We start from the raw sequence: 23159 nt of genomic DNA on the forward strand, positions 1-23159 counted from the left end.
TCTTCATGTAACAAGGACCCCCTGTAATACCCCCCCCCCCCCCCTCATCAACAACTCACACCTTGGTAAAGGGGTTACCTGATTGGTCAGAGAGGGCCCTAAGTACCCTGACCAGACTGCATATATAGTCAGTGTTTTCTCCAGAGCAGATCATCTGAATCTAGAGGTGGAAGCAGCAGCATCTTCACTAAGTACCCTGAATAGACTGCATATAGGCTATAGTGTGGGGTCAGTGTTTTCTTCAGAGCAGATCATCTGAATCTACAGAAAGCAGCAGGAGAAAGATCGAGGACTCAACAAACACACCATGACTACATTAATGACCAGGAGACAACAGGAGAGCAAAGGATTAAAACTCAAAGTAGGAGGTCTGAAAAAGCATCGCTTAGAACCATACCAGCGCTCTACAAGGACATGTACAGGTGAGGTTCAATGACCAAAGGAGAAAAAAACTACTTTTACTACTGCAAACATTTTAACGCTCAACTGTGAGCATAACCATTTAGTATGGTCTCTGAGTCACCTATAGTAAATATATACTATCGATGTCTCTATTCTGTAAGTCAAAATGCTAATGATATGGTGATATTTATACATTTTATTAGGTTCCAAGTGAGGATACATTGCTAAATGTGGATTCAAAATGTCTCTTTTGTCATCTTCAGTTAAATTAGCAGTGATTAACAGATAGCCTATAAAGATTTCTGAAGCAACTGCTAGTTAAACTAAAAGTGGAGATATATCTCAAAGATGCCAATGGTATGCCATTGAGGATTGAGGAGAACTCTGGTTGATTCTTCTATTTTGTATCATAATCCAATTGAGTCTAAATTCTCCGTCTGTCTCCTCTCTCTTTAGGTGGTTCCGTGGACAAACCCATCGGACACTCCAGCATGTCCAGCTCTGAACCAGAGTGGGACACGTACGAGCCGGGCCTGTTCATCTCTGAAGACGTCCCGTCGCCAGCGGTCTACATTGACATCCTGACCACCAGCTCCCCCGTGCACTTTGACACAGAGTGGGGCACTGTCGAGCAGGACCTGTTCAACTTTGTCGTCGTCCCTTCCCCGGCGGTTTACGTCGAGATCCTGACCACCACGTACGCCCCCCAACAACACGCCATCGTGTCCTGCTCAGCCGTCCCTGATTCCCCGACGGCGAGGTTGGGGAAAGTGACCAAAGTGACCACCAGCTCCTCCTCCCAACACTCTGATGGTCCGGGGTTGGATTCAGAGAGTTGCATAGCCGAGCAGGACATGCTGGATGGAGGCCAGTACATCGTCACAAGCTTCATGGAGGAAGGGAGCTACGGGATGGTGGCCAAAGCCGTCAACACGCGTACATGTGACATGGTGGCCATCAAGATAATAAAGAAACGCAAGAATTACGACGAAGTGGCAGAACACGAGGTAAGGCATTGCTTTGGGGACTTTTCCAAAAAATGTGTGTGCATCATTTGTTATATGACACTGTGTCTAAATCTGTCTTCTTGTATTCCCAGATGGCCATGTTGCAGAAGCTGAGAGTCCTGGACCCTGACACGTGTGGAATAGTGAGATTTCACGACAGCTTCGTCCACAACGGATTGAGATGCATGGTGTTTGAGTCTCTGGATGTCGACCTCCTGGAATTCGTGAACGGGAGAGATACTCGTCTGTCCATGACGGAGATGAGACCCATCGTACAGCAGGTATGAGTTTGAAATGAGAAGTGATGACAACAATATTGAGTTAAAGGTCACAACTCCTTTGCTGCAGTGCACCTATTAATCATGCTCTTTATTCTCGTCTTGCAGCTTGCTGTTACACTCCAGGCCCTGAAGGGAATCGGTCTGATCCATGCAGACATCAAACTGGAGAACATCATGCTGGTGAACCAACGAGAACAACCCCTCAGAGTCAAAGTCATTGACTTTGGTCTGGCCGTTCCTGTCTCTGAGACCAAGCGACGGGCGATCAAGCCCATTCTGGAGTACAGAGCACCAGAAGTATTCCTGGGCCTCCCACTCACAGAGGCCCTTGACATGTGGTCACTGGGCTGTGTCGTGGCTAACGTGATGCTGAGCAAGGATTTAATCCGTGGGGGCACCAAATATGATGTGGTGAGTAATCTATTAAACTGCACATTTAAAACAGAATGCTTTCAGACTCTACTCTGAACAAACACTGTAGTTATATGTTCTTCTTCTGGGAGTTTACTTAAGACTGAATTGTTGTGAATATCCTCTGTTTGTTTGTTTTTCTGCAGCTTCAATCCATCTTCTCGAAGCTTGGTATTCCAGCACAATCTCTCCTGGATGCTGGACTAAAAACCTGCAGCTATTTCATCACAGACAACAATATGTGGAGATTTAAGGTATGACTGCCCCACACACACACTTGTAACTTCCTCTCTTATATTCAAATATCCTTTCTCATATTCATTCAAATCACCGAAACTAACTTTGGCTTTTGTTTTGTTTTTAAATAGAAACCAGAGGAGTATTTCGTAGGGGAAGAGGTTGAAGCAGAGGATGAAGACGAGGATGAGGATGATGAGAGCTCACTGGAAGAGGTGTTCGACTTCCTGCACGACGATGCTGACGAAACGTCTTGTGCCGTCTTCATGGACCTGTTGAAACGGATGCTTCACCTGGATCCAGAGGAGAGGATAACACCTGAGCAGGTGTTGGACCATCCCTTCATCACCACCAAGCCAAGTCCCACCTAGTCTCTCTCTCTCTCTCTCTCACACAGACGGTTGAATTCAACAGAAAAGAGGACGCTGGTTTTATTTTTTTACGATGGGTTCTCAGATTAAGTCTCACCAAACCACCTAGTATCGTGACAAGTCCACAAATAGTGTGGATCTTGAGGTGGTGTTTTTTTTTTTGTGTGAAACAATTTGAACGCACAACAGACTCAATGGATAGATTACACTCCACTGCTGTTGCACTGCATGGTACTGTGTCTGTTAAGAGACTGAATCTGTATCTGTTCAACTCCTTGCAAAAGAAGCATTTCCAATTGTATTTATTATTCCCATGCACATTATGTATATTAGACATTTTATATTAGACATTGTGTTACGTCATGTTCACATCATTGGCTGCATTCCAACTGAGAGAAGAGATTAGCACAATACATTTTGTAAATAATTGTTCTATTGATATGTGTTTTAAGTTGTAAACATGGTTGAAATAAAACGTGTTATCTTGAAATAAATGCTGTGTACGTTCTTAAATATCCAGGTTTTAAAACATTTGTATATTTTCCTGAACTGACTGATGATCTATTCTATTTGATGATCAGTATAATCTTCTTCTATTCTATCCAAAGCCAGACAACCAAATATGTGATTAACACCTTTAATCTCCTCATTTTAATGCATTGTCTATGATGAAAGCATCAGCCATCATCATTTAGCCAATTCACATTTGAACCAGGTGAAAGAATGCAGGTTTTCTTCATTCTTTTGCATTCAAATTACTTTGAATGAAAGCTCAATCACAACCCATTGATACTAATGTCACACTCCTGAGAGACCCACATTCCTTCAGACTAACTCTGCTGTTCACTGTGGACACATTACCATTCTGCACAGAATACTATTTCACAGTGAACCTGCTACTGACCACATTATGCACGACTGAACTGACTGAGACCATTTTAATGTTCCTTGAGGAGTTTCAGCAGAGCTACAAATCACAGGATTATCCCCCACATCGGAATGATGTGTATACAGATCTGTTGCACTAGCAACTGAGTTGTGAAATCCAACTTACAAAACCACAAGAATAAAAGTACTACAGACGGAAAAACAATTAAACAATTATCCATAATGTATAAATGATGTGATGAGTGAGGGGTCTTTTTCATGGAGGGCTCAGAGTAGAATTTGGACTTAAACAGTTCATTATAAACACAGGGGTGACCAGGGGTTTGTTTCACACTGAAAACTGCTGCGTTGCTTTTTAATATGTTAGTATTCTGTAGGCTCATAGCAGAAAGAATAATAATAATTCATATAATTTCTAATGCAAAAGCTTATCCTAAGCTAAAATGCACATATGTCAATATATGTGACATTTTCTGACAGCAGAGTACTACAGACGAAAAACCCTCCACGAAAAAGACCCCTTACCCATCATGTACATTATGGATAATTGTTTTTCTGTCTGTAGTAGGCCTACTTATATTCTTGTGGTTTTGTAAGTTGGATTTCCCAACTCAGTTGCTAGTGCAACAGATCTGTATACACATCATTCTGATGTGGGGGATAATCATGTGATTTGTAGCTCTGCTGAAACTCCTCAAGGAACATTAAAATGGTCTCAGTCAGTTCAGTCGTGCATAATGTGGTCATTAGCAGCTCCCCCGTGCACTTTGACACAGAGTGGGGCACCGTCGAGCAGGACCTGTTCAATTTTGTCATCGTCCCTTCCCCGGCGGTTTACGTCGAGATCCTGACCACCACGTGCGCCCCCCAACAACACGCCATCGTGTCCTGCTCAGCCGTCCCTAATTCCCCGACGGTGAGGTTGGGGAAAGTGACCACCAGCTCCTCCTCCCAACACTCTGATGGTCCGGGGTTGGATTCAGAGAGTTGCATAGCCGAGCAGGACATGCTGGATGGAGGCCAGTACATCGTCACAAGCTTCATGGAGGAAGGGAGCTACGGGATGGTGGCCAAAGCCGTCAACACGCGTACATGTGACATGGTGGCCATCAAGATAATAAAGAAACGCAAGAATTACGACGAAGTGGCAGAACACGAGGTAAGGCATTGCTTTGGGGACTTTTCCAAAAAATGTGTGTGCATCATTTGTTATATGACGCCGTGTCTAAATCTGTCTTCTTGTATTCCCAGATGGCCATGTTGCAGAAGCTGAGAGTCCTGGACCCTGACACGTGTGGAATAGTGAGATTTCACGACAGCTTCGTCCACAACGGATTGAGATGCATGGTGTTTGAGTCTCTGGATGTCGACCTCCTGGAATTCGTGAACGGGAGAGATACTCGTCTGTCCATGACGGAGATGAGACCCATCGTACAGCAGGTATGAGTTTGAAATGAGAAGTGATGACAACAATATTGAGTTAAAGGTCACAACTCCTTTGCTGCAGTGCACCTATTAATCATGCTCTTTATTCTCGTCTTGCAGCTTGCCGTTACACTCCAGGCCCTGAAGGGAATCGGTCTGATCCATGCAGACATCAAACTGGAGAACATCATGCTGGTGAACCAACGAGAACAACCCCTCAGAGTCAAAGTCATTGACTTTGGTCTGGCCGTTCCTGTCTCTGAGACCAAGCGACGGGCGATCAAGCCCATTCTGGAGTACAGAGCACCAGAAGTATTCCTGGGCCTCCCACTCACAGAGGCCCTTGACATGTGGTCACTGGGCTGTGTCGTGGCTAACGTGATGCTGAGCAAGGATTTAATCCGTGGGGGCACCAAATATGATGTGGTGAGTAATCTATTAAACTGCACATTTAAAACAGAATGCTTTCAGACTCTACTCTGAACAAACACTGTAGTTATATGTTCTTCTTCTGGGAGTTTACTTAAGACTGAATTGTTGTGAATATCCTCTGTTTGTTTGTTTTTCTGCAGCTTCAATCCATCTTCTCGAAGCTTGGTATTCCAGCACAATCTCTCCTGGATGCTGGACTAAAAACCTGCAGCTATTTCATCACAGACAACAATATGTGGAGATTTAAGGTATGACTGCCCCACACACACACTTGTAACTTCCTCTCTTATATTCAAATATCCTTTCTCATATTCATTCAAATCACCGAAACTAACTTTGGCTTTTGTTTTGTTTTTAAATAGAAACCAGAGGAGTATTTCGTAGGGGAAGAGGTTGAAGCAGAGGATGAAGACGAGGATGAGGATGATGAGAGCTCACTGGAAGAGGTGTTCGACTTCCTGCACGACGATGCTGACGAAACGTCTTGTGCCGTCTTCATGGACCTGTTGAAACGGATGCTTCACCTGGATCCAGAGGAGAGGATAACACCTGAGCAGGTGTTGGACCATCCCTTCATCACCACCAAGCCTGCATGGTACTGTGTCTGTTAAGAGACTGAATCTGTATCTGTTCAACTCCTTGCAAAAGAAGCATTTCCAATTGTATTTATTATTCCCATGCACATTATGTATATTAGACATTTTATATTAGACATTGTGTTACGTCATGTTCACATCATTGGCTGCATTCCAACTGAGAGAAGAGATTAGCACAATACATTTTGTAAATAATTGTTCTATTGATATGTGTTTTAAGTTGTAAACATGGTTGAAATAAAACGTGTTATCTTGAAATAAATGCTGTGTACGTTCTTAAATATCCAGGTTTTAAAACATTTGTATATTTTCCTGAACTGACTGATGATCTATTCTATTTGATGATCAGTATAATCTTCTTCTATTCTATCCAAAGCCAGACAACCAAATATGTGATTAACACCTTTAATCTCCTCATTTTAATGCATTGTCTATGATGAAAGCATCAGCCATCATCATTTAGCCAATTCACATTTGAACCAGGTGAAAGAATGCAGGTTTTCTTCATTATTTTGCATTCAAATTACTTTGAATGAAAGCTCAATCACAACCCATTGATACTAATGTCACACTCCTGAGAGACCCACATTCCTTCAGACTAACTCTGCTGTTCACTGTGGACACATTACCATTCTGCACAGAATACTATTTAACAGTGAACCTGCTAATGACCACATTATGCAGGACTGAACTGACTGAGACCATGTTAATGTTCCTTAAGGAGTTTCAGCAGAGCTACAAATAACATGATTATCCCCCACATCGGAATGCTGTGTATACAGATCTGTTGCACTAGCAACTGAGTTGTGAAATCCAACTTACAAAACCACAAAAATAAAAGTACTACAGACGGAAAAACAATTAAACAATTATCCATAATGTATAAATGATGTGATGAGTGAGGGGTCTTTTTCATGGAGGGCTCAGAGTAGAATTTGGACTTAAACAGTTCATTATAAACACAGGGGTGACCAGGGGTTTGTTTCACACTGAAAACTGCTGCGTTGCTTTTTAATATGTTAGTATTCTGTAGGCTCATAGCAGAAAGAATAATAATAATTCATATCATTTCTAAATAATAATAGGCCTAATGAAATTGTTGGTGTATTTGTGATCAGTGCCTCTATTTAGCTAATAAAAAACTGCTTCAGTTGTTAGTTTTCTTGTAAATATTGTTCTCATGTCATACCAGTAAAATCACATACAGTAGTTCAAACTCTTTCTTAGGCAGATTGAAAACTCAATAATTGGATCAAACCAGCATTCACTTTAAAATATAAATTGCAATACTGTGTCACTCAGGGCAGTTATAGTGTATATACGTGTGTAAGATGCAGAAAAACCAACAGACAGAGGATATTCACAACAATTCAGTCTTAAGTAAACTCCCTGATCTAAGAAGAACATGTAACTACAGTGTTTGTTCAGAGTAGAGTCTGAAAGCATTCTGTTTTAAATGTGCAGTTTAATAGATTACTCACCACATGGTATTTGGTGTCCCCACTGATTAAATCCTGGCTCAGTATCACGTTAGCCACGACACAGCCCAGTGACCACATGTCAAGGGCCTCTGTGAGTGGAAGGCACAGGAATACTTCTGGTGCTCTGTGGGTTTTAAAAGAAAATGAAGTTTTACAATAACTACCATAATAACAATAAATGCAATAACTATCTCGTCAAATGCAGTCATTAAATGTTCTTTCACATGCTTTCAGTAAAACACATTAATTTAATGTATTTAGGATGCATTACCATTCTGCACAGAATACAGTTTCAATTTACTTAAAGTATGCTTACAGTAAGCAGAGTTTCACTGGATAAAATGAGTCAGTTGAGAGAGCAAATCTATTAAATATAACGAACTACCTATTTATTAAGCTTACAATTACAGAAGTGTGAATCTGAACACTTTATTGTCAGACCATAAAAGTAAAATAAAGGTGAAACTCAGAGGTGAAAGAAGACAAAATGATGTGGGAGAATAGGCTACAGACATGACTTTATGAATATTTCATTTGTATCTCACTTGAAGATATAAACTGATGATATATGACCCGACTCACACATTACTGTTCACACTGCAATACATACACAACAAGCATCATGTTAAACTATAGGCTACTATACTACAATTCATTTTTTATCATTATTAGTTCCATTCATTTGCTGTACATATTCTTATAAGCATTCATATTTTGTCTTCTATGTGAGAGCATCTTCCTTTTATATAAAGTAAATCTGACTGTGATCATACAGTTGAGTCAAATGAACAGTCATATTTCACAATGTATTATTTAGAAACAGCTAAGTTAATTTTGTTTCAGATGAATAGCTCTTTCATGGAACATGGGGCCAAATACCCCCCCCCCCCCCCCATCAACAACTCACACCTTGGTAAAGGGGTTACCTGATTGGTCAGAGAGGGCCCTAAGTACCCTGACTAGACTGCATATATAGTCAGTGTTTTCTCCAGAGCAGATCATCTGAATCTAGAGGTGGAAGCAGCAGCATCTTCACTAAGTACCCTGACTAGACTGCATATAGGCTATAGTGTGGGGTCAGTGTTTTCTTCAGAGCAGATCATCTGAATCTACAGAAAGCAGCAGGAGAAAGATCGAGGACTCAACAAACACACCATGACTACATTAATGACCAGGAGACAACAGGAGAGCAAAGGATTAAAACTCAAAGTAGGAGGTCTGAAAAAGCATCGCTTAGAACCATACCAGCGCTCTACAAGGACATGTACAGGTGAGGTTCAATGACCAAAGGAGAAAAAAACTACTTTTACTACTGCAAACATTTTAACGCTCAACTGTGAGCATAACCATTTAGTATGGTCTCTGAGTCACCTATAGTAAATATATACTATCGATGTCTCTATTCTGTAAGTCAAAATGCTAATGATATGATGATATTTATACATTTTATTAGGTTCCAAGTGAGGATACATTGCTAAATGTGGATTCAAAATGTCTCTTTTGTCATCTTCAGTTAAATTAGCAGTGATTAACAGATAGCCTATAAAGATTTCTGAAGCAACTGCTAGTTAAACTAAAAGTGGAGATATATCTCAAAGATGCCAATGGTATGCCATTGAGGATTGAGGAGAACTCTGGTTGATTCTTCTATTTTGTATCATAATCCAATTGAGTCTAAATTCTCCGTCTGTCTCCTCTCTCTTTAGGTGGTTCCGTGGACAAACCCATCGGACACTCCAGCATGTCCAGCTCTGAACCAGAGTGGGACACGTACGAGCCGGGCCTGTTCATCTCTGAAGACGTCCCGTCGCCAGCGGTCTACATTGACATCCTGACCACCAGCTCCCCCGTGCACTTTGACACAGAGTGGGGCACCGTCGAGCAGGACCTGTTCAACTTTGTCGTCGTCCCTTCCCCGGCGGTTTACGTCGAGATCCTGACCACCACGTACGCCCCCCAACAACACGCCATCGTGTCCTGCTCAGCCGTCCCTGATTCCCCGACGGCGAGGTTGGGGAAAGTGACCAAAGTGACCACCAGCTCCTCCTCCCAACACTCTGATGGTCCGGGGTTGGATTCAGAGAGTTGCATAGCCGAGCAGGACATGCTGGATGGAGGCCAGTACATCGTCACAAGCTTCATGGAGGAAGGGAGCTACGGGATGGTGGCCAAAGCCGTCAACACGCGTACATGTGACATGGTGGCCATCAAGATAATAAAGAAACGCAAGAATTACGACGAAGTGGCAGAACACGAGGTAAGGCATTGCTTTGGGGACTTTTCCAAAAAATGTGTGTGCATCATTTGTTATATGACGCTGTGTCTAAATCTGTCTTCTTGTATTCCCAGATGGCCATGTTGCAGAAGCTGAGAGTCCTGGACCCTGACACGTGTGGAATAGTGAGATTTCACGACAGCTTCGTCCACAACGGATTGAGATGCATGGTGTTTGAGTCTCTGGATGTCGACCTCCTGGAATTCGTGAACGGGAGAGATACTCGTCTGTCCATGACGGAGATGAGACCCATCGTACAGCAGGTATGAGTTTGAAATGAGAAGTGATGACAACAATATTGAGTTAAAGGTCACAACTCCTTTGCTGCAGTGCACCTATTAATCATGCTCTTTATTCTCGTCTTGCAGCTTGCCGTTACACTCCAGGCCCTGAAGGGAATCGGTCTGATCCATGCAGACATCAAACTGGAGAACATCATGCTGGTGAACCAACGAGAACAACCCCTCAGAGTCAAAGTCATTGACTTTGGTCTGGCCGTTCCTGTCTCTGAGACCAAGCGACGGGCGATCAAGCCCATTCTGGAGTACAGAGCACCAGAAGTATTCCTGGGCCTCCCACTCACAGAGGCCCTTGACATGTGGTCACTGGGCTGTGTCGTGGCTAACGTGATGCTGAGCAAGGATTTAATCCGTGGGGGCACCAAATATGATGTGGTGAGTAATCTATTAAACTGCACATTTAAAACAGAATGCTTTCAGACTCTACTCTGAACAAACACTGTAGTTATATGTTCTTCTTCTGGGAGTTTACTTAAGACTGAATTGTTGTGAATATCCTCTGTTTGTTTGTTTTTCTGCAGCTTCAATCCATCTTCTCGAAGCTTGGTATTCCAGCACAATCTCTCCTGGATGCTGGACTAAAAACCTGCAGCTATTTCATCACAGACAACAATATGTGGAGATTTAAGGTATGACTGCCCCACACACACACACACTTGTAACTTCCTCTCTTATATTCAAATATCCTTTCTCATATTCATTCAAATCACCGAAACTAACTTTGGCTTTTGTTTTGTTTTTAAATAGAAACCAGAGGAGTATTTCGTAGGGGAAGAGGTTGAAGCAGAGGATGAAGACGAGGATGAGGATGATGAGAGCTCACTGGAAGAGGTGTTCGACTTCCTGCACGACGATGCTGACGAAACGTCTTGTGCCGTCTTCATGGACCTGTTGAAACGGATGCTTCACCTGGATCCAGAGGAGAGGATAACACCTGAGCAGGTGTTGGACCATCCCTTCATCACCACCAAGCCAAGTCCCACCTAGTCTCTCTCTCTCTCTCTCTCACACAGACGGTTGAATTCAACAGAAAAGAGGACGCTGGTTTTATTTTTTTACGATGGGTTCTCAGATTAAGTCTCACCAAACCACCTAGTATCGTGACAAGTCCACAAATAGTGTGGATCTTGAGGTGGTGTTTTTTTTTTTGTGTGAAACAATTTGAACGCACAACAGACTCAATGGATAGATTACACTCCACTGCTGTTGCACTGCATGGTACTGTGTCTGTTAAGAGACTGAATCTGTATCTGTTCAACTCCTTGCAAAAGAAGCATTTCCAATTGTATTTATTATTCCCATGCACATTATGTATATTAGACATTTTATATTAGACATTGTGTTACGTCATGTTCACATCATTGGCTGCATTCCAACTGAGAGAAGAGATTAGCACAATACATTTTGTAAATAATTGTTCTATTGATATGTGTTTTAAGTTGTAAACATGGTTGAAATAAAACGTGTTATCTTGAAATAAATGCTGTGTACGTTCTTAAATATCCAGGTTTTAAAACATTTGTATATTTTCCTGAACTGACTGATGATCTATTCTATTTGATGATCAGTATAATCTTCTTCTATTCTATCCAAAGCCAGACAACCAAATATGTGATTAACACCTTTAATCTCCTCATTTTAATGCATTGTCTATGATGAAAGCATCAGCCATCATCATTTAGCCAATTCACATTTGAACCAGGTGAAAGAATGCAGGTTTTCTTCATTCTTTTGCATTCAAATTACTTTGAATGAAAGCTCAATCACAACCCATTGATACTAATGTCACACTCCTGAGAGACCCACATTCCTTCAGACTAACTCTGCTGTTCACTGTGGACACATTACCATTCTGCACAGAATACTATTTCACAGTGAACCTGCTACTGACCACATTATGCACGACTGAACTGACTGAGACCATTTTAATGTTCCTTGAGGAGTTTCAGCAGAGCTACAAATCACAGGATTATCCCCCACATCGGAATGATGTGTATACAGATCTGTTGCACTAGCAACTGAGTTGTGAAATCCAACTTACAAAACCACAAGAATAAAAGTACTACAGACGGAAAAACAATTAAACAATTATCCATAATGTATAAATGATGTGATGAGTGAGGGGTCTTTTTCATGGAGGGCTCAGAGTAGAATTTGGACTTAAACAGTTCATTATAAACACAGGGGTGACCAGGGGTTTGTTTCACACTGAAAACTGCTGCGTTGCTTTTTAATATGTTAGTATTCTGTAGGCTCATAGCAGAAAGAATAATAATAATTCATATAATTTCTAATGCAAAAGCTTATCCTAAGCTAAAATGCACATATGTCAATATATGTGACATTTTCTGACAGCAGAGTACTACAGACGAAAAACCCTCCACGAAAAAGACCCCTTACCCATCATGTACATTATGGATAATTGTTTTTCTGTCTGTAGTAGGCCTACTTATATTCTTGTGGTTTTGTAAGTTGGATTTCCCAACTCAGTTGCTAGTGCAACAGATCTGTATACACATCATTCTGATGTGGGGGATAATCATGTGATTTGTAGCTCTGCTGAAACTCCTCAAGGAACATTAAAATGGTCTCAGTCAGTTCAGTCGTGCATAATGTGGTCATTAGCAGCTCCCCCGTGCACTTTGACACAGAGTGGGGCACCGTCGAGCAGGACCTGTTCAATTTTGTCATCGTCCCTTCCCCGGCGGTTTACGTCGAGATCCTGACCACCACGTGCGCCCCCCAACAACACGCCATCGTGTCCTGCTCAGCCGTCCCTAATTCCCCGACGGTGAGGTTGGGGAAAGTGACCACCAGCTCCTCCTCCCAACACTCTGATGGTCCGGGGTTGGATTCAGAGAGTTGCATAGCCGAGCAGGACATGCTGGATGGAGGCCAGTACATCGTCACAAGCTTCATGGAGGAAGGGAGCTACGGGATGGTGGCCAAAGCCGTCAACACGCGTACATGTGACATGGTGGCCATCAAGATAATAAAGAAACGCAAGAATTACGACGAAGTGGCAGAACACGAGGTAAGGCATTGCTTTGGGGACTTTTCCAAAAAATGTGTGTGCATCATTTGTTATATGACGCCGTGTCTAAATCTGTCTTCTTGTATTCCCAGATGGCCATGTTGCAGAAGCTGAGAGTCCTGGACCCTGACACGTGTGGAATAGTGAGATTTCACGACAGCTTCGTCCACAACGGATTGAGATGCATGGTGTTTGAGTCTCTGGATGTCGACCTCCTGGAATTCGTGAACGGGAGAGATACTCGTCTGTCCATGACGGAGATGAGACCCATCGTACAGCAGGTATGAGTTTGAAATGAGAAGTGATGACAACAATATTGAGTTAAAGGTCACAACTCCTTTGCTGCAGTGCACCTATTAATCATGCTCTTTATTCTCGTCTTGCAGCTTGCCGTTACACTCCAGGCCCTGAAGGGAATCGGTCTGATCCATGCAGACATCAAACTGGAGAACATCATGCTGGTGAACCAACGAGAACAACCCCTCAGAGTCAAAGTCATTGACTTTGGTCTGGCCGTTCCTGTCTCTGAGACCAAGCGACGGGCGATCAAGCCCATTCTGGAGTACAGAGCACCAGAAGTATTCCTGGGCCTCCCACTCACAGAGGCCCTTGACATGTGGTCACTGGGCTGTGTCGTGGCTAACGTGATGCTGAGCAAGGATTTAATCCGTGGGGGCACCAAATATGATGTGGTGAGTAATCTATTAAACTGCACATTTAAAACAGAATGCTTTCAGACTCTACTCTGAACAAACACTGTAGTTATATGTTCTTCTTCTGGGAGTTTACTTAAGACTGAATTGTTGTGAATATCCTCTGTTTGTTTGTTTTTCTGCAGCTTCAATCCATCTTCTCGAAGCTTGGTATTCCAGCACAATCTCTCCTGGATGCTGGACTAAAAACCTGCAGCTATTTCATCACAGACAACAATATGTGGAGATTTAAGGTATGACTGCCCCACACACACACACTTGGTGTAATAACTTCCTCTCTTATATTCAAATATCCTTTCTCATATTCATTCAAATCACCGAAACTAACTTTGGCTTTTGTTTTGTTTTTAAATAGAAACCAGAGGAGTATTTCGTAGGGGAAGAGGTTGAAGCAGAGGATGAAGACGAGGATGAGGATGATGAGAGCTCACTGGAAGAGGTGTTCGACTTCCTGCACGACGATGCTGACGAAACGTCTTGTGCCGTCTTCATGGACCTGTTGAAACGGATGCTTCACCTGGATCCAGAGGAGAGGATAACACCTGAGCAGGTGTTGGACCATCCCTTCATCACCACCAAGCCAAGTCCCACCTAGTCTCTCTCTCTCTCTCTCTCACACAGACGGTTGAATTCAACAGAAAAGAGGACGCTGGTTTTATTTTTTTACGATGGGTTCTCAGATTAAGTCTCACCAAACCACCTAGTATCGTGACAAGTCCACAAATAGTGTGGATCTTGAGGTGGTGTTTTTTTTTTTGTGTGAAACAATTTGAACGCACAACAGACTCAATGGATAGATTACACTCCACTGCTGTTGCACTGCATAGTACTGTGTCTGTTAAGAGACTGAATCTGTATCTGTTCAACTCCTTGCAAAAGAAGCATTTCCAATTGTATTTATTATTCCCATGCACATTATGTATATTAGACATTTTATATTAGACATTGTGTTACGTCATGTTCACATCATTGGCTGCATTCCAACTGAGAGAAGAGATTAGCACAATACATTTTGTAAATAATTGTTCTATTGATATGTGTTTTAAGTTGTAAACATGGTTGAAATAAAACGTGTTATCTTGAAATAAATGCTGTGTACGTTCTTAAATATCCAGGTTTTAAAACATTTGTATATTTTCCTGAACTGACTGATGATCTATTCTATTTGATGATCAGTATAATCTTCTTCTATTCTATCCAAAGCCAGACAACCAAATATGTGATTAACACCTTTAATCTCCTCATTTTAATGCATTGTCTATGATGAAAGCATCAGCCATCATCATTTAGCCAATTCACATTTGAACCAGGTGAAAGAATGCAGGTTTTCTTCATTCTTTTGCATTCAAATTACTTTGAATGAAAGCTCAATCACAACCCATTGATACTAATGTCACACTCCTGAGAGACCCACATTCCTTCAGACTAACTCTGCTGTTCACTGTGGACACATTACCATTCTGCACAGAATACTATTTCACAGTGAACCTGCTACTGACCACATTATGCACGACTGAACTGACTGAGACCATTTTAATGTTCCTTGAGGAGTTTCAGCAGAGCTACAAATCACAGGATTATCCCCCACATCGGAATGATGTGTATACAGATCTGTTGCACTAGCAACTGAGTTGTGAAATCCAACTTACAAAACCACAAGAATAAAAGTACTACAGACGGAAAAACAATTAAACAATTATCCATAATGTATAAATGATGTGATGAGTGAGGGGTCTTTTTCATGGAGGGCTCAGAGTAGAATTTGGACTTAAACAGTTCATTATAAACACAGGGGTGACCAGGGGTTTGTTTCACACTGAAAACTGCTGCGTTGCTTTTTAATATGTTAGTATTCTGTAGGCTCATAGCAGAAAGAATAATAATAATTCATATAATTTCTAATGCAAAAGCTTATCCTAAGCTAAAATGCACATATGTCAATATATGTGACATTTTCTGACAGCAGAGTACTACAGACGAAAAACCCTCCACGAAAAAGACCCCTTACCCATCATGTACATTATGGATAATTGTTTTTCTGTCTGTAGTAGGCCTACTTATATTCTTGTGGTTTTGTAAGTTGGATTTCCCAACTCAGTTGCTAGTGCAACAGATCTGTATACACATCATTCTGATGTGGGGGATAATCATGTGATTTGTAGCTCTGCTGAAACTCCTCAAGGAACATTAAAATGGTCTCAGTCAGTTCAGTCGTGCATAATGTGGTCATTAGCAGCTCCCCCGTGCACTTTGACACAGAGTGGGGCACCGTCGAGCAGGACCTGTTCAATTTTGTCATCGTCCCTTCCCCGGCGGTTTACGTCGAGATCCTGACCACCACGTGCGCCCCCCAACAACACGCCATCGTGTCCTGCTCAGCCGTCCCTAATTCCCCGACGGTGAGGTTGGGGAAAGTGACCACCAGCTCCTCCTCCCAACACTCTGATGGTCCGGGGTTGGATTCAGAGAGTTGCATAGCCGAGCAGGACATGCTGGATGGAGGCCAGTACATCGTCACAAGCTTCATGGAGGAAGGGAGCTACGGGATGGTGGCCAAAGCCGTCAACACGCGTACATGTGACATGGTGGCCATCAAGATAATAAAGAAACGCAAGAATTACGACGAAGTGGCAGAACACGAGGTAAGGCATTGCTTTGGGGACTTTTCCAAAAAATGTGTGTGCATCATTTGTTATATGACGCCGTGTCTAAATCTGTCTTCTTGTATTCCCAGATGGCCATGTTGCAGAAGCTGAGAGTCCTGGACCCTGACACGTGTGGAATAGTGAGATTTCACGACAGCTTCGTCCACAACGGATTGAGATGCATGGTGTTTGAGTCTCTGGATGTCGACCTCCTGGAATTCGTGAACGGGAGAGATACTCGTCTGTCCATGACGGAGATGAGACCCATCGTACAGCAGGTATGAGTTTGAAATGAGAAGTGATGACAACAATATTGAGTTAAAGGTCACAACTCCTTTGCTGCAGTGCACCTATTAATCATGCTCTTTATTCTCGTCTTGCAGCTTGCCGTTACACTCCAGGCCCTGAAGGGAATCGGTCTGATCCATGCAGACATCAAACTGGAGAACATCATGCTGGTGAACCAACGAGAACAACCCCTCAGAGTCAAAGTCATTGACTTTGGTCTGGCCGTTCCTGTCTCTGAGACCAAGCGACGGGCGATCAAGCCCATTCTGGAGTACAGAGCACCAGAAGTATTCCTGGGCCTCCCACTCACAGAGGCCCTTGACATGTGGTCACTGGGCTGTGTCGTGGCTAACGTGATGCTGAGCAAGGATTTAATCCGTGGGGGCACCAAATATGATGTGGTGAGTAATCTATTAAACTGCACATTTAAAACAGAATGCTTTCAGACTCTACTCTGAACAAACACTGTAGTTATATGTTCTTCTTCTGGGAGTTTACTTAAGACTGAATTGTTGTGAATATCCTCTGTTTGTTTGTTTTTCTGCAGCTTCAATCCATCTTCTCGAAGCTTGGTATTCCAGCACAATCTCTCCTGGATGCTGGACTAAAAACCTGCAGCTATTTCATCACAGACAACAATATGTGGAGATTTAAGGTATGACTGCCCCACACACACACTTGTAACTTCCTCTCTTATATTCAAATATCCTTTCTCATATTCATTCAAATCACCGAAACTAACTTTGGCTTTTGTTTTGTTTTTAAATAGAAACCAGAGGAGTATTTCGTAGGGGAAGAGGTTGAAGCAGAGGATGAAGACGAGGATGAGGATGATGAGAGCTCACTGGAAGAGGTGTTCGACTTCCTGCACGACGATGCTGACGAAACGTCTTGTGCCGTCTTCATGGACCTGTTGAAACGGATGCTTCACCTGGATCCAGAGGAGAGGATAACACCTGAGCAGGTGTTGGACCATCCCTTCATCACCACCAAGCCAAGTCCCACCTAGTCTCTCTCTCTCTCTCTCTCACACAGACGGTTGAATTCAACAGAAAAGAGGACGCTGGTTTTATTTTTTTACGATGGGTTCTCAGATTAAGTCTCACCAAACCACCTAGTATCGTGACAAGTCCACAAATAGTGTGGATCTTGAGGTGGTGTTTTTTTTTTGTGTGAAACAATTTGAACGCACAACAGACTCAATGGATAGATTACACTCCACTGCTGTTGCACTGCATGGTACTGTGTCTGTTAAGAGACTGAATCTGTATCTGTTCAACTCCTTGCAAAAGAAGCATTTCCAATTGTATTTATTATTCCCATGCACATTATGTATATTAGACATTTTATATTAGACATTGTGTTACGTCATGTTCACATCATTGGCTGCATTCCAACTGAGAGAAGAGATTAGCACAATACATTTTGTAAATAATTGTTCTATTGATATGTGTTTTAAGTTGTAAACATGGTTGAAATAAAACGTGTTATCTTGAAATAAATGCTGTGTACGTTCTTAAATATCCAGGTTTTAAAACATTTGTATATTTTCCTGAACTGACTGATGATCTATTCTATTTGATGATCAGTATAATCTTCTTCTATTCTATCCAAAGCCAGACAACCAAATATGTGATTAACACCTTTAATCTCCTCATTTTAATGCATTGTCTATGATGAAAGCATCAGCCATCATCATTTAGCCAATTCACATTTGAACCAGGTGAAAGAATGCAGGTTTTCTTCATTCTTTTGCATTCAAATTACTTTGAATGAAAGCTCAATCACAACCCATTGATACTAATGTCACACTCCTGAGAGACCCACATTCCTTCAGACTAACTCTGCTGTTCACTGTGGACACATTACCATTCTGCACAGAATACTATTTCACAGTGAACCTGCTACTGACCACATTATGCACGACTGAACTGACTGAGACCATTTTAATGTTCCTTGAGGAGTTGCAGCAGAGCTACAAATCACAGGATTATCCCCCACATCGGAATGATGTGTATACAGATCTGTTGCACTAGCAACTGAGTTGTGAAATCCAACTTACAAAACCACAAGAATAAAAGTACTACAGACGGAAAAACAATTAAACAATTATCCATAATGTATAAATGATGTGATGAGTGAGGGGTCTTTTTCATGGAGGGCTCAGAGTAGAATTTGGACTTAAACAGTTCATTATAAACACAGGGGTGACCAGGGGTTTGTTTCACACTGAAAACTGCTGCGTTGCTTTTTAATATGTTAGTATTCTGTAGGCTCATAGCAGAAAGAATAATAATAATTCATATAATTTCTAAATAATAATAGGCCTAATGAAATTGTTGATGTATTTGTGATGAGTGCCTCTATTTAGCTATGTAGATATGCTATTTTTCAATAGCTAAAGCACGACATACACCAAAATGGGTTAAAAAACCAAACATAGGCATAGACCATTTTAAGCACTTATAAGACACTTTTATATAATGTCTAAAAACATTGTGCAGTGTTGGTGAGAGGGTGTAAACTACCTGAAGTGATGTTCTGATATCCTGAACATGTCCAGTCCAGAAGGTGCAGGAGGCACTGGAATGTCTTTTGGATGAAAGGTATATTATATACAGTTATTGAGGCACTGGAATGTCTTTTGGATGAAAGACATCCAGTTTTTGGATCTGCTGAAAAAACTGCATCACTCACTGTGATGTCATCACCACGTTCCACGTCCTGGAAGAGCAGAATCAAACATTTACAATTTACAATGTAGGCATTTAGCAGACGCTCTTAATCCAGAGCGACTTACATTTAAGCAAGAACAAAAGCATGGGAATACATCACATAAAAGCATTTATCATGAAACATCCGTAAGCTAAGAGAGTAACAGTGGAATATCTATATTATGAGACTATACATACACTATACATATAAACTATACATATTTACTACTATGCTATACATATGTACTATGGCGTGCTATGACTATATACAATACAATTATAGTGCTGTCTACATAACATGCTATAAGTCTGTGTCAAATGCTATCTAAGCCAACAGAAATGCTATCTATAAGGGGGTGGGGTAAGTGCTATGGGCCATGATGGAGTCTGAAAAGGTGGGTTTTCAGGCTACGGCGGAAGATTGGGATGCTGCAGTTCTGACTGCAATGGGAAGTGCATTCCACATTTAAACATTGCTCCACTGGGTCTGGTCCACAAGATTCGATACACCACCAAGATACCCATGTACCTGTCTAAATACTTCCTTAATGTAAACGAAGTCCACACCCACAACACCAGAGGGAGTGCAACAAACCATGTACAACTCAGATTCGGCACAAACAAGGGACTACATTATTTTCGCTCCTATGCCACCAAAATGTGGAACGCCCTACCAACAGTCATTAAGACATGTGAATCCCTTGACTCCTTCAAAACCGCTCTCAAAGCAGGGCACCTACGGATGGCTGCAATTCGAAACTGGCCTCTGTAAAATCTGAATCCCCCCCACCATTTCCCCTCACTGTATATGTATCTTTTCCATTTTTGCTTCCTATATGATGAATTCCTGTTCTATTCTTTAGCTACATAGAAGTGTCTATTTGTGTGTCTCTAAATGTTTTGATGAATTGAACAATGTGGACCCTGTTGTAAACAAGTGTAATGCTTAATTGGGTCGTCCACTCACAGTTAACAGTCTTTGTATTGAGTTTGTGCTTGAAATGTATACTGTAATTCTGCAAACTGTTAATAAATATTTCAATCAATCAATCATGTGCATGAAACATGATGAATAACTAGCTAATACTGTCATAGGGCTGCCAAGTCTCACCCATTGGGAGTGAGAGTCACACAATTTAACCCTTTACCACGCACCACAAAATAAGGCCCAAACCTCAATGTAGGGTGGCATGTCTGTATTCCTCTAAATCTATGTTAAAAAAAGACCAAATCGACATTAATTAAAAAAAGGCCACATTTTAAGTCTCACTCTTGCTTTTTTCTGACACTTGGCAGCCCGATGTTTTTCTGTATGACATTAAATACATTTCTATACAAATAGAAACTGCAGGCTTTCTAGTCCTGAAAAGTCGCAATGCGAAAATGGAAGCAATCGTTCTCATACAAATCACTGGTGAACTGCACACATCCCTCCTATGAGACAGACAGAGTATGAAAAATGATTATTAGTGAGGACCTATTATATGAAGATAAGTTGAAAAGTGTTCCTTTAAATGTTGCCATAGTGTTTTCTTGGGTTTTAAATTCTTAGCTTTTTTTTTTCTTCTGCAAACTGTTAATTCAATCAATCCATGACCAGTCCAGCTGGTTTTCGTTGGTAGCCATTGATCAAGAATTGTGTTTACTAAACTATTAAACTGCCAGCACGCTCAGTGGTAGGCCTACTTATGGGCGGTGAATGATGATGATGATGAAGAGAAGAGAATGAATGAAACCTGAGAACAATGGGTTGGGTTAATTCATGCAAATATAGTAACTCTCCGCCCCCCCAATAAGACAAGTTTCTCAACCAGTGGTCCGGGGACTCTCCAGTGGACATCGAGGAGGTTGCTGGTGCAATTTGACTATTTAAACTATAGTGTAAAATACAAAGTGTAGCATATACTGTTAAAGTTAAACATCTACAAGTCTGACACAATTAATGTTGACCCAAGTATATTGGGTCTTTGATTGATATAAGTATTTATTAACAGCTATTCATATTGGGTTAATTTCACATGAACGCACAACTCAATACAGAGACTGTTACTGACACCATAAAGCATTACACTGGTGGTGCAAACAGGGTGCACCTTTTTCAATTCATCAGAACATGTCCACAAATATACACTGGCTCAATAAAATGAATGATGGCCCAGTAGAATGAAAACATTCTCCAGTGATTATGGCATACATGTGTTGAATACATTTTCGAAAACTAACAACTGACGCAGTTTTTATTTGCTAAATAGAGGCACTAATCACAAATACATCAACAATTCCATTAGGCCTATTATTATTTAGAAATGATATGAATTATTATTATTCTTTCGGCTATGAGCCTAAAATATTAAAAAGCAACGCAGCAGTTTGCAGTGTGAAACAAACCCCTGGTCACCCCTGTGTTTATAATTACTTTATTGACATAAAAAGCTTATATTATGATGAGATTTGTTAAAAATGTGTAGAAATACTATAATACTATAGCAATTATCCATAATTGCAAAAGCTTATCCTAAGCTAAAATGCACATATGTCAATATATGTGACATTTTCTGACAGCAGAGTACTACAGACGAAAAACCCTCCACGAAAAAGACCCCTTACCCATCATGTATACATTATGGATAATTGTTTTTCTGTCTGTAGTAGGCCTACTTTTATTCTTGTGGATTTCCCAGCTCAGTTGCTAGTGCAACAGATCTGTATACACATCATTCCGATGTGGGGGATAATCATGTTATTTGTAGCTCTGCTGAAACTCCTCAAGGAACATTAAAATGGTCTCAGTCAGTTCAGTCGTGCATAATGTGGTCATTAGCAGGTGATCTATTCTATTTGATGATCAGCATCATCTTCTTCTATTCTATCCAAAGCCAGACAACCAAATATGTGATTAACACCTTTAATCTCCTCATTCTAATGCATTGTCTATGATGAAAGCATCAGCCATCATCATTTAGCCAATTCACATTTGAACCCGGTGAAAGAATGCAGGTTTTCTGCATTCTTTTGCATTCAAATTACTTTGAATGAAAGCTCGATCACAACCCATTGATACTAATGTCACACTCCTGAGAGACCCACATTCCTTCAGACTAACTCTGCTGTTCACTGTGGACACATTACCATTCTGCACAGAATACTATTTCACAGTGAACCTGCTAATGACCACATTATGCACGACTGAACTGACTGAGACCATTTTAATGTTCCTTAAGGAGTTTCAGCAGAGCTACAAATCACAGCTACTACAGACGGAAAAACAATGAAACAAGTATCCATAATGTATAAATGATGTGATGAGTAAGGGGTCTTTTTCATGGAGGGCTCAGAATAGAATTTGGACTTAAACAGTTCATTATAAACACAGGGGTGACCAGGGGTTTGTTTCACACTGAAAACTGCTGCGTTGCTTTTTAATATTTTAGTATTCTGTAGGCTCATAGCAGAAAGAATAATAATAATTCATATAATTTCTAAATAATAATAGGCCTAATGAAATTGTTGATGTATTTGTGATGAGTGCCTCTATTTAGCTAATAAAAAACTGCTTCAGTTGTTAGTTTTCTTGTAATTATTGTTCTCATGTCATACCAGTAAAATCACATACAGTAGTTCAAACTCTTTTTTAGGCAGATTGAAAACTCAATAATTGAA

The sequence above is a fragment of the Protomyctophum parallelum genome (genome assembly GCF_964188405.1).
Source record: "Protomyctophum parallelum genome assembly, chromosome: 17".
In the NCBI taxonomy this organism is placed as follows: Eukaryota; Metazoa; Chordata; class Actinopteri; order Myctophiformes; family Myctophidae; genus Protomyctophum; species Protomyctophum parallelum.